A 12,852-nucleotide genomic window follows, 5' to 3' on the forward strand; every position below is an offset into this window, starting at 1 on the left:
AGCCCCACACATGGGGGGCTTGGGCTGTCAGCCCTGGACAATGAAGCTCTGGCTTCAGCCCCAGCCCTGGGTGGCAGGGTTCAGGTGAACCCCACACATGGGGGTGGGGGGAGGCTCGGGCCAGCCCCAGGTGGTGTCCTGTTTTCCCTTTGGGAAATATGGTCACCCTAATGAGACTCCCAATAAAATCACAAGAGTTGGCAACCCTGCCCCCATTGCACGTTTGGCCAGTTTCTGTTCATTTTGAGCTCCGTGAGTGATGCAAAGGAGACATACTGCACAGAAGCATCAGACCCATGAAGTGCGGAATATAATTTTTTTTACTCTACCAGTTCAGAGAGTATATATTCCCACCTCAGAACTAGTAGAAATTCTTGGCTTTTTCCTCTCTTATTCTCTGTCCTCTGCCCTCTATTTCTCAACCCTCCTTCAATCTGTGTCCATTTTCCTCCTCTGCTATCACACTTCTCTGCTTCCTCCTCCTCCTCCTCATTGTCTTTCTCCTCCTCCTCACCTCAGTTCAATCTCTCTCCAATGCCTGCGCCACTTTCTTGTTACTCTATAACATTACATAAAGTTCAATATGCAAAACAAATATTAGCTATCCAGCAAATGCAGAAGAACACCAATTGAGTAAGAGACCCAGAATAGTTGGCTCTACCTGATGGAGTTAGACTTAAATGTAACCGTTTTTGTGATCTTTGTATCAATTATTTCCAAATTTGCACCAATTTAGCTAAACTGATTTACTTAAATGAGTGTCACCTCCTTAAGTGGACTCTCTTAAATGGGGTGAAGAACAGCTAATGTCGATTGAGCTTATTAGTTATTCTTAAACCGTTTTAAATGCATCTACATAAGGAGGTGGCACAGATTTAAGTAAATCAGTTTAGTCAAATCAGTGCAATTTCCATGTATGGACCAGGCCTTAGATAGCAGGGCTTTCATTGATGGAAGGTATTTGTTGCCAAGAACTTGGTACAAAGTATGGCGATAGACATCTGAATAAGGACTTTGATCCTGCTCCCATTCAAGCCAATAGAAAAACTTCATTGACTAGAATGGTGTGGGATTAAGCCCCAAGTGAGGAACTCCTACAAAATAGTATATGGCGTGGGGCTGGTTGGGACAACTGCATGGTGCCTGGTATGCTGCTTATCCATTTGTCTGTGCCCAGAGGTAAATTTTCCGCTTTGCAAAAGCATATTGTCTTTTTGGTGCTGCATTTGGAACTTTAACCATTCAAAATAAACTGTTAAAGGCAATACCAAACCACAAAGATATTAACTGTCCCTATTTCGGAGGGGGAGGGGGGAATTTTTTCACACTTATTCAGATGTCTGTCACAGAACTGCCAAGATGTTGTCTATGTCTCCCTTCTTCCTGGGGCTAACACTGGTGCAGTTCCATTGATGGTAGCAACACAAGGAGTGCTTGTGTAAATAAGGTGCCAGGGGTCACTGGCGTTTTTTACCATCATGTTAATGAGGCCTGTTCTGAGCAGGGTTATGTGACACTGTAATATGCGTTCACTGCAGCAGGAAGGTGTAATTCCCAGCATGGGGAGACAGACCCTAGCTCAGCTTGGGCGAGTGTGCTAAAACTAGCAGTGTGGATGTTGTGACATGGGCTAGCAGCTGGTGTCCAAGCCTGCCTGACCCCTGGCTCGGAGTGGTTAGCCTGAGCTGTCGCCAGTGCCTCACCTTCCAGCTGCAGTGTAGAAATACCCTGTGGTAATAACATCTGCAGCTGGCAGGCGCCTTGTCTACACTAGCCCTATCACCATTGCTACCACAAGCAGAACTGCAACTATGGCAAACTTTGCAGCAAAAACCTAATGCAGACACAGCCCAGGAGGAAAATGCAAACCTCTCTAATTTTTGCTTACGTTACTTTTCAATCATATTCCCCAAACTTACATCAAAGCAAGTATATAAACTGGAATAATAAAAGCCATAGTTTTATATCACCCTCTCATTGTACATTACATTGTACATTGTACGTAAGCAGACGTCCCGTACTTTCCCCCCACTCAGCCTGGTAGGCAGAGAATAGGGGGGCGGTGGGGGTTTGCGAGCCGCACTTTAATGGTAAAAGAGCCACATGTGGCTTGCGAACCAGTTTGGCCAGTCCTGGTATATGGGCTTACCAGCCCAAAGCTAGTACTTGCTGATTCTCAAGAATTTCTCAGTTCTTGAAAGTGGGAAGAATTCTATAAATGTGCTGACATTAAGACCGCAATCCTGCAAACAGTTGGATAACTTGATTCATGTGAGCAGTCCTATTGCACATGACAGTGCTATTCCGGTGTGCAAAGTTACTCATCTTCAAAAATGGCTGTAAGGTCAGGGTGTTAATCTATTTTTAGAGTTATTTGACCCACAAATAACTAAAAAATGGGGAAGTGGAGGGTGAGCTCTATTAATGGATGTGGTGACACTGAGTTGGAGACATTTTTATAGGCTATCATTGCTGTGCAGTGGAAACTGCCTGATTTAGCATCGTATTTCTTCTGACATATATGTTCTGTGTGGCATCTTTTTCCCATTATTTCTTTTCCTCTTAGCTTTAGGATTTTCCCTCTGTTTTCTTGTATTGTAAAGCAGTGAACAAATGTCAGATATTTGTTAAAGACATGCTGGAGTATGGCTTTAGTGCAAAGAGCACTGGACTGAGACTCAGGAGAACTGGGGTCTATTCTTGGCTTTATTGCTGGCAAGTCATTTACTTCTCCGTGCCTCAGTGTCCCATCTGTAAAATGGGGGTGATGGTACAGACTGCTTTTGTAAAGCACTTGGAGTTCTACAGATGTAAAGGACTATATAAGAGCTAGGTTTTATTATTTATATTGCATTTATCTTTGTATTTTCTTAATGCACCACCAAAGCCCATGGAAGGCAATGGAAAGGCTTCCATGGACTTAAGTGGGCTTTGGATCAGGCTCATCGTTCTTTTGTACACTTCAGACAATAAAAAACTCATTATGCTTCCTTTGTGTTTCTCATTTGGCATTCAGAGACTGCTGTGTTTTATAGGTTTCAGAGTAGCAGCCGTGTTAGTCTGTATCCGCAAAAAGAACAGGAGTACTTGTAGCACCTTAGAGACTAACAAATTTATTTGAGCATAAGCTTTCGTGGGCTACAGCCCACTTCATCGGACACATAGAATGGAACATATAGTGAGGGGATATATGTACACATACCGAGAACATGAAAAGGTGGGAGTTGCCCAACCAACTCTAAGAGGCTAATTAATTAAGATGAACTGTTGTCAGCAGGAGAAAAAAAACTTTTGTAGTGATAATCAAGATAACCCATTTAAGACAGTTTGACAAGAAGCTGTGAGGATACTTAACATGGGGGGAAATAGATTCAATGTGTGTAATGGCTCAGCCATTCCCAGTCTCTATTTAACCTAAGTTGATAGTATCTAGTTGGCATATCAATTCAAGTTCAGCAGTTTCTCGTTGGAGTCTGTTTTTGAAGCTTTTCTGTTGCAAAATTGCCACTTTTAAATCTGCTACTGAATGGCCAGAGAGGTTGAAGTGTTCTCTTACTGGTTTTTGAATGTTATGATTCCTGCTGTCAGATTTCTGTCCATTTATTCTTTTGTGTAGAGACTGTCAGGTTTGGCCAATGTACATGGCAGAGGGGCATTGCTGGCACATGATGGCATATATCACGTTGGTAGATGTGCAGGTGAATGAGCCCCTGATGATGTGGCTGATGTGATTAGGTCCTATGATGATGTCACTTGAATAGATATGTGGACAGAGTTGGCATCGGGCTTTGTTGCAAGGATAGGTTTCTGGGTTAGTGTTTTTGTTCTGTGGTGTGTGGTTGCTGGTGAGTATTTGCTTCAGGTTGGGGGGCTGTCTGTAAGCGAGGACAGGTCTGTCTCCCAAGATCTGTGAGAGTGAGGGATCATCTTTCAGGATCGGTTGTAGATTTTTGATGACGCGCTGGAGAGGTTTTAGTTGGGGGTTGAAGGTGACAGCTAGTGGTGTTCTGTTATTTTCTTTGTTGGGCCTGTCTTGTAGGAGGTGACTTCTGGGTACTCGTCTGGCTCTGTCAATCTGTTTTTTCACTTCAGCAGGTGGGTATTGTAGTTTTAAGAATGCTTGATAGAGATCTTGTAGGTGCTTGTCTCTGTCTGAGGGATTGGAGCAAATGCGGTTATATCTTAGAGCTTGGCTGTAGACAATGGATCGTGTGGTGTGTCCTGGATGGAAGCTGGAGGCATGTAGGTAAGTGTAGCGGTCAGTAGGTTTCCGGTATAGGGTGGTATTTATGTGACCATCGCTTATTAGCACAGTAGTGTCCAGGAAATGGACCGCTTGTGTGGATTGATCTAGGCTGAGGTTGATGGTGGGATGGAAATTATTGAAATCATGGTGGAATTCCTCAAGGGCTTCTTTTCCATGGGTCCAGATGATGAAGATGTCATCAATGTAGCGCAAGTAGAGTAGGGGCATTAGGGGACGAGAGCTAAGGAAGCGTTGTTCTAAGTCAGCCATAAAAATGTTGGCATACTGTGGGGCCATGTGGGTACCCATAGCAGTGCCGCTGACTTGAAGGTATATATTGTCCCCAAATGTGAAATAGTTGTGGGTGAGGACAAAGTCACAAAGTTCAGCCACCAGGTTAGCTGTGACATTATCGGGGATACTGTTCCTGATAGCTTGTAGTCCATCTTTGTGTGGAATATTGGTGTAGAGGGCTTCTACGTCCATAGTGGCCAGGATGGTGTTTTCTGGAAGATCACCGATGGATTGCAGTTTCCTCAGGAAATCAGTGGTGTCTTGAAGATAGCTGGGAGTGCTGGTAGCGTAGGGCCTGAGGAGAGAGTCCACATAACCAGACAAGCCTGATGTTAGGGTGCCAATGCCTGAGATGATGGGGCATCCAGGATTTCCAGGTTTATGGATCTTGGGTAGCAAATAGAATACCCCTGGTCGGGGTTCTAGGTATGTATCTGTACAGATTTGTTCCTGTGCTTTGTCAGGGAGTTTTTTTAGCAGATGGTGTAGTTTCTTTAGGTAATCCTCAGTGGGATCAGAGGATAATGGCCTGTAGAATGTGGTGTTAGAGAGCTGTCTAGCAGCCTCTTGGTCATATTCCAATTTATTCATGATGACTACAGCACCTCCTTTGTCAGCCTTTTTGATTATGATGTCAGAGTTGTTTCTGAGGCTGTAGATGGCGTTGTGTTCAGCATGGCTGAGGTTATGGGGCAAGTGATGTTGCTTTTCCACAATTTCAGCCTTTGCACGTTGACGGAAGCAATCTATGTAGAAGTCCAGTCTGTTGTTTCGACCGTCCGGAGGAGTCCACGCAGAATCCTTTTTTTTTTTGTAATGCTGGTAGGGGGGATTCTGTGGGTTAGTATGCTGTTCAGAGGTATGTTGCAAATATTCTTTGAGTCGGAGATGTCGAAAGTAGGATTCTAGGTCACCGCAGAACTGTGATTGCTTTTAAATGTGTGCCTGAAAATGCAGTATTACTGTAACAATGGCATAATGATTTGGTTTTATTGCTCCTCAACTTCTCTATCAAATGTGCTCCTTTTATAAGTGAAAAGGCATTTTTTTTCTAATTGCCATCCCTGCAAACTCAATCTGGGCTCTAAGGGCTATTCACAAGGGGGATTTAGGCACCTGACTGCCCCTTTAGGTGCCTGTGACACTCTGTACCCCAAAGTAGCACCCTGGAACCCCCATATTCACCACTGTCATATGGTTATGATATGTTTTGTACAAAGTATACCTTGTGGAGTATCATTTTAAAAGTCGTTATTGGTTGAGCTTTAATATCCTGTTGGATCATATGTGCTATAATTGTATATGAAGTTATGAAGTTTTGCTATGTGTGTGTTACTGTAATATCTTGTGAGGTTGGGAGACACCCACAGCCAGCCTTTCAGCTACAACAAAGGAGTAGCCATCCGGGCCTTAATGGGGTCAGTATCACATAAACAAACAAGAACTAGCAATGGAGACTTTTTGGGAGTGGACAAGGGAGAAGCAGTAACAAATTTGTAGCAGAGGAAGTCTGCTGGGCTTTTCTCCAGAGGTGCTCTGAGAGGTGTGAACCAGAGTGGGAAACTGGTGAGACAGCCAGCAGTAAAGGAATCAAGGGTGGACGGCGACCATGGAACCAGTAGCGGGTGAGATTCTCAAAGATGCCTACATGGCTTAGGAGTGCAAGTCCCACTGGGGCGGGAGGCTCCTGAAAAAACGTGGGACGGGACTAAGAACTGGAGAGGAAGGAAGCAGACAATGATAAAAGAAGGACTGAATGATATAGCTGGGGGGAGTGAAAGAGCAAGTGGCCTTAATAGGGATCCAGAAAGGGGAAACAAATTGGAATGTTGTGTGGAATTTTTTCTTCTTCTATGATTTATACAAAACAAACTTTTCAAGCTTTTTTTTACATTAGAAATTCAGGTCTCATCTGTCCTGTTTTCCCTGAAAAACTCTGTGGATAACTGGAGAACTAGTAGAATGATGATATGACTGGTACCTAGGAAATGAAACATAACTCAGTGGGAAAGTGATTTTATTCAGGCTCTTTAAAGCATTTTGTTTTTGTTTGATTTTGCTTAATACCCACAACTCAAAGACTTGGGAGAAAATCCTTTGTAAGTGTTCAGAAACCTACCTCTTCATTTAATGGCTGTGAAAACTCCATTACATGTTTCTGAGTCATCCAAAAACAACAACAAAAATAAAAAACAACCACAAAAGAGAAGATTAAACTTGACATTTCTAATATTTCCAAAGGGGGGAAAAGTGAAAAAAACACTATTTTACTTTCAGGCCGTGTCATAACTATAAAGGGAAGGGTGACAGCTCTCCTGTGTACAGTGCTATGGAATCCCTCCTAGCCAGAGACTCCAAATCCTTTTACCTGTAAAGAGTTAAGAAGCTTGGGTAACCTGGATGACACCTGACCCCAAGGACCAATAAGGGGACAAGATACTTTCAGATCTTGGGGGAGGAAAGGCTTTTGTGTGTGTCCTTTGTTTAAGGGGTTGTTCGCTCTTGGGACTGAGAGGGACCAGACATCAATCCAGGTTCTCCCCATCTTTCTAAACAAGTCTCTCTTATTTCAAAATTGTAAGTAAAAGCCAGGCAAGGCGTCTTAGATTTACTTTGTTTTTCTCAACTTGTAAATGTACCTTTTACCAGAGTGTTTATTTTTGTTTGCTGTACTTTGAACCTAAGACAGAAGAGGGGGGTCCTCTGAGCTCTTTAAGTTTGATTACCCTGTAAAGTTATTTTCCATACTGATTTTACAGAGATGATTTTTACCTTTTTCTTTAATTAAAAGCCTTCTTTTTAAGAACCTGATTGATTTCTCCTTGTTTTAAGATCCAAAGGGGGTTTGGATCTGTATTCACCAGGAGTTGGTGAAAGGAAAGAGGGGGGAAGGGTCAATTTCTCCTTGTTTTAAGATCCAAAAGGGGTTTGGATCTGTATTCACCAGGGGTTGGTGAAAGGAAGGAGGGGGGAAGGGTCAATTTCTCCTTATTTAAGATCCAAGGAGTTTGGATCTGTATTCACCAGGGAATTGGTGAAGGTCTCTCAAGGCTACCCAGGAAAGGGAATTAGCTTTGGGATGGTGGCAGCGGACCAGAACTAAGCTGGTAGTTAAGCTTAGAAGTCTTCATGCAGGCCCCTACATTTGTACCCTAAAGTTCAAAGTAGGGATACAGCTTTGACATGGTGGCAGAGGTGGGATCGTTTTAAACCCAAAAGCCAGTAAGAGATTTTTTTTTTCCTTCTAGCTGCTTGGAGAGCAGAGCTGAAGGTAGATGCATATCTTATCTCTCCTTGCCTGAAGGCAGAGGTGTTAAGTTTTTTTAACAAGGTCCTTTGTTAAGAGAAGTGTTCAAATAAGTGAGCGAACTTTGATCTGGTAAAGGTAATTTACAAGCTGAATTGTTTTTTTTTCTTTTTACATCCTCGGAAGTAGCTAGTTAAAAAGTCTCTGTTAACTCAGCAGCACTCAGCAGGAGCCTAAGCTAAATACATCCCAGTTTCAGTCAACTGCAGAGGGTGTGACCCAGCACAAGAAAACAGGAAAATGACTACCAAAAACGCAGCTAACAAAATAGAACTGGCCAGACTAGAAGCAGAAGAAAATGAGAGAAAACATCAGAGACTGCTTGAAATTAAAAAACTCAAGAAAGAAGCTCATGGGGTGAATCACTTGGTTGCCACCCCTCATCACCATCAAACCAATGGTCTGGTGGAGAGGTTTAATGGAACTTTGGGGGCCATGATACGTAAATTCGTAAATGAACACTCCAATGATTGGGACCTAGTGTTGCAGCAGTTGCTTTTTGCCTACAGGGCTGTACCACATCCCAGTTTAGGGTTTTCACCATTTGAACTTGTGTATGGCCGCGAGGTTAAGGGGCCATTACAGTTGGTGAAGCAGCAATGGGAGGGGTTTACGCCTTCTCCAGGAACTAACATTCTAGACTTTGTAAGCAACCTACAAAACACCCTCCGACACTCTTTAGCCCTTGCTAAAGAAAACCTAAAGGATGCTCAGGAAGAGCAAAAGGCCTGGTATAATAAACATTCCAGAGAACGGTCCTTCAAAGTAGGAGACCAAGTCATGGTCTTAAAGGCGCTCCAGGCCCATAAAATGGAAGCGTCGTGGGAAGGACCATTCACGGTCCAGGAGCGCCTAGGAGCTGTTAACTATCTCATAGCCTCCCCCACCTCCAACATAAAGCCTAAGGTATACCATGTTAATTCTCTTAAGCCCTTTTATTCTAGAGAATTAAACGTTTGCCAGTTTACAGCCCAGGAAACTGATGACGCGGAGTGGCCTGCAGGTGTCTACTATGAAGGAAAAAGGAATGGTGGCGTGGAAGAGGTGAACCTCTCCACGACCCTGGGACGTCTTCAGCGACAGCAAATAAAGGAGCTGTGCACAAGCTTTGCACCGATTTTCTCAGCCACTCCAGGACGGACCGAACGGGCATACCACTCCATTGACACAGGTAATGCTCACCCAATTAGAACCCCACCCTACCGGGAGTCACCTCATGCCCAAGCGGCTATACAAAGGGAGATCCAGGACATGCTACAGATGGGTATAATCCGCCCCTCTAGCAGTGCATGGGCATCTCCAGTGGTTCTAGTTCCCAAACCAGATGGGGAAATACGCTTTTGCGTGGACTACCGTAAGCTAAATGCTGTAACTCGTCCTGACAACTATCCAATGCCACGCACAGATAAGCTATTGGAGAAATTGGGACATGCCCAATTCATCTCTACTTTAAACTTAACCAAGGGGTACTGGCAAGTACCACTAGATGAACCCGCTAAGGAAAGGTCCGCTTTCATCACCCAGGCAGGGGTGTATGAATTCAATGTACTCCCTTTCGGGTTGCGAAATGCACCCGCCACCTTCCAAAGACTTGTAGATGGTCTCTTAGCGGGATTGGGAGAATCTGCAGTTGCCTATCTCGATGATGTGGCCATTTTTTCTGATTCATGGACAGAACACCTGGAGCACCTGAAAAAAGTCTTCGAGCGCATCCGGCAGGCAGGACTAACTGTTAAGGCTAAAAAGTGTCAAATAGGCCAAAACAAAGTGACGTACCTGGGGCACCAGGTGGGTCAAGGAACTATAAATCCCCTACAGGCCAAAGTGGATGCTATCCAAAAGTGGCCGGTTCCAAAGTCAAAAAAACAGGTCCAATCCTTCTTAGACTTGGCCGGATATTATAGGCGATTTGTACCACACTACAGCCAAATCGCCGCCCCGCTGACAGACCTAACCAGAAAAAAACAGCCAAATGCAGTTCAGTGGACTAATAAGTGTCAAAAGGCCTTTAACCAGCTTAAGGCAACACTCATGTCTGACCCTGTGCTAAGGGCCCCAGACTTTAACAAACCGTTCCTAGTAACCACAGATGCGTCCGAGCGAGGCGTGGGAGCAGTTTTAATGCAGGAAGGACCGGATCAAGAATTCCATCCTGTCGTGTTTCTCGGCAAAAAACTGTCTGAGAGGGAAAGCCACTGGTCAATCAGCGAAAAGAAATGCTACGCCATTGTGTACGCGCTGGAAAAGCTACGCCCATATGTTTGGGAACGGCGGTTCCAACTACAAACAGACCATGCTGCGCTACAGTGGCTTCATACCGCCAAGGGAAATAACAAAAAACTTCTTCGGTGAAGTTTAGCTCTCCAAGATTTTGATTTTGAAATACAACACATTTCGGGAGCTTCTAACAAAGTGGCTGATGCACTCTCCCGGGAAAGTTTCCCAGAGTTAGCTGGTTAACAATTGTTCTTAAAATAAAACATATTGTTAGTTTTTATATAATCAGTAGTATGTCTAAAGGTACATGTGTTTTATTAACTCTGTTTTCTCCTAGAGCTCCAGGAAGAAATCACAGCCAGTGTGGAACCGGACGTCCAACACTATCTGTGATTTGGGGGGCGTGTCATAACTATAAAGGGAAGGGTGACAGCTCTCCTGTGTACAGTGCTATGGAATCCCTCCTAGCCAGAGACTCCAAATCCTTTTACCTGTAAAGGGTTAAGAAGCTCGGGTAACCTGGCTGACACCTGACCCCAAGGACCAATAAGGGGACAAAATACTTTCAAATCTTGGGGGGGGAAAGGCTTTTGTGTGTGTCCTTTGTTTAAGGGGTTGTTCGCTCTTGGGACTGAGAGGGACCAGACATCAATCCAGGTTCTCCACATCTTTCTAAACAAGTCTCTCTTATTTCAAAATTGTAAGTAAAAGCCAGGCAAGGCGTCTTAGATTTACTTTGTTTTTCTCAACTTGTAAATGTACCTTTTACCAGAGTGTTTATTTTTGTTTGCTGTACTTTGAACCTAAGACAGAAGAGGGGGGTCCTCTGAGCTCTTTAAGTTTGATTACCCTGTAAAGTTATTTTCCATACTGATTTTACAGAGATAATTTTTACCTTTTTCTTTAATTAAAAGCCTTCTTTTTAAGAACCTGATTGATTTCTCCTTGTTTTAAGATCCAAAGGGGGTTTGGATCTGTATTCACCAGGGGTTGGTAAAAAGAAGGAGGGGGGAAGGGTCAATTTCTCCTTGTTTAAAATCCAAGAAGTTTGGATCTGTATTCACCAGGGAATTGGTAAAGGTCTCTCAAGGCTACCCAGGAAAGGGAATTAGCTTTGGGATGGTGGCAGCAGACCAAAACTAAGCTGGTAGTTAAGCTTAAAAGTCTTCATGCAGGCCCCTACATTTGTACCCTAAAGTTCAAAGTAGGGATACAGCCTTAACAGGCCGCCTTAATATGTCAAAGCAAGCAAAGGACAAAGACTCATTTCCACACCTTTAGAGGTCACTTCTAAAAAAAAATTAGGAGCTGATCAGGCAGAGGGAGCTCAGTGAGAAAGAGCGGGAGTGAAGTGAAGACACATAAAGAGAGACCAGGGCAGCGAATGGAAATGCGCCAGAGCAGCAGGTGAAACAAGGAAGGTTAGGAAGAGGAAGTGAGAGACAGCAGGGTCAGCCACGTGGGAAAATGAAGTCACCCAGGATAAGGGCTGTGTTCAAAGCAGGTTGATTTGTATTGCTTTCGAAAGCATTGCCTTGAAACACAGATTAGGGAAAACCTCATGTTTCCACGCGAAAGAAACTGAAACTACTCTTAATTCAAAGGCAAAAGCAGCAGGGCATGTTGAGGAGACAAACAGATTGAACTCCGTTATTTAACCATTATGATTTTAATTATATTGCATATTTGTCTGTATTTGTATCTTGCCCCAAGGGGAATGACAACTAAATACCAGCCAACCTACAGCAGTTTTGCCAAAATTACTTCATTACTCCCCCGGGCCCCTTCAAAAAGATTGTGTAAATCTGTTGCTAATTAGAAGTGGGCAAAGCTGTTGCTCTTGTTAGGAAAATCCACGTTTGCAGTGTTATCCAAATAAGTCTTCCCCCACGCTCCAAAACAAAAATCATTTTGCATGAGTCTTCAACCCCCTGAATTTTTTGAGGGGGGGAGGAGAGGTGCAGGGGGCGGTGGGGGGTAGCAGTGGGGACAAAATCATGGGAGAATAAATGAATTGCAATAGAACATAGGGAAATTAAAGCCATTTTTATGGGGGGGAAATGAATCTCTGAGTTTTGCAAAAAGCTGCTGGGAGGGCTGGTGCTTCCCTAAAGACGCTTGATTTTGTGGATGAAGCACAAGACTGGGAAGGAGAAGATTCTGAACTCTAATCCTCCTGCTGATCAGCCTTAACATTTTGCACTTTGCTAGTGTTTGACTTACATTATTTAGCAGGTAAATATCATTTTGCAGATGAGGAAACTGAGGCTTGGAAGTTAAATAACATGTTCACAGCAGTTCAGCCTTGGTAAACTAGGTCTCTGGATTCACATTCCTATGCCCATGAATCAGCTAGATCAGGGATCTCAAACTTTAGCAACCTGAGAACCCTCATTTTGATTTTAATTTTTTTCACAGCCCCCACTCAGCCCCAGGCCCTGCCCCCACTCCACCCCTTCCCCTAAGGCCCCACCCCTGCCTCTCCTCTTTCCTCCCCCTCCCTCGAACGGGCCCTGTTCCCGCTCCTCCCCTCCCTCCCAGCACCTCCTGCACGCTGCTGAACAGCTGTTCCCCGGCATGCAGGAAGAAGGGCGGGAGGGGGTGGAATTGATCAGCGGGGCCCGTGGACCCCCTAGAGTGCCCTTGCAGACCCCCAGGGGTCCGTGGACCCCAGTTTGAGAAACACTGTGCTAGATGACAGTGCCTCTCAGGCAGGTGAGTTAACTGTTCGGAGAATGAGTTTTCCAAGCTGTAAAATAAGAATAATATTTAGCTACACCTGCCTCTG

This window comes from Emys orbicularis, chromosome 1, assembly GCF_028017835.1.
Source record: "Emys orbicularis isolate rEmyOrb1 chromosome 1, rEmyOrb1.hap1, whole genome shotgun sequence".
Lineage (NCBI taxonomy): Eukaryota > Metazoa > Chordata > Testudines > Emydidae > Emys > Emys orbicularis.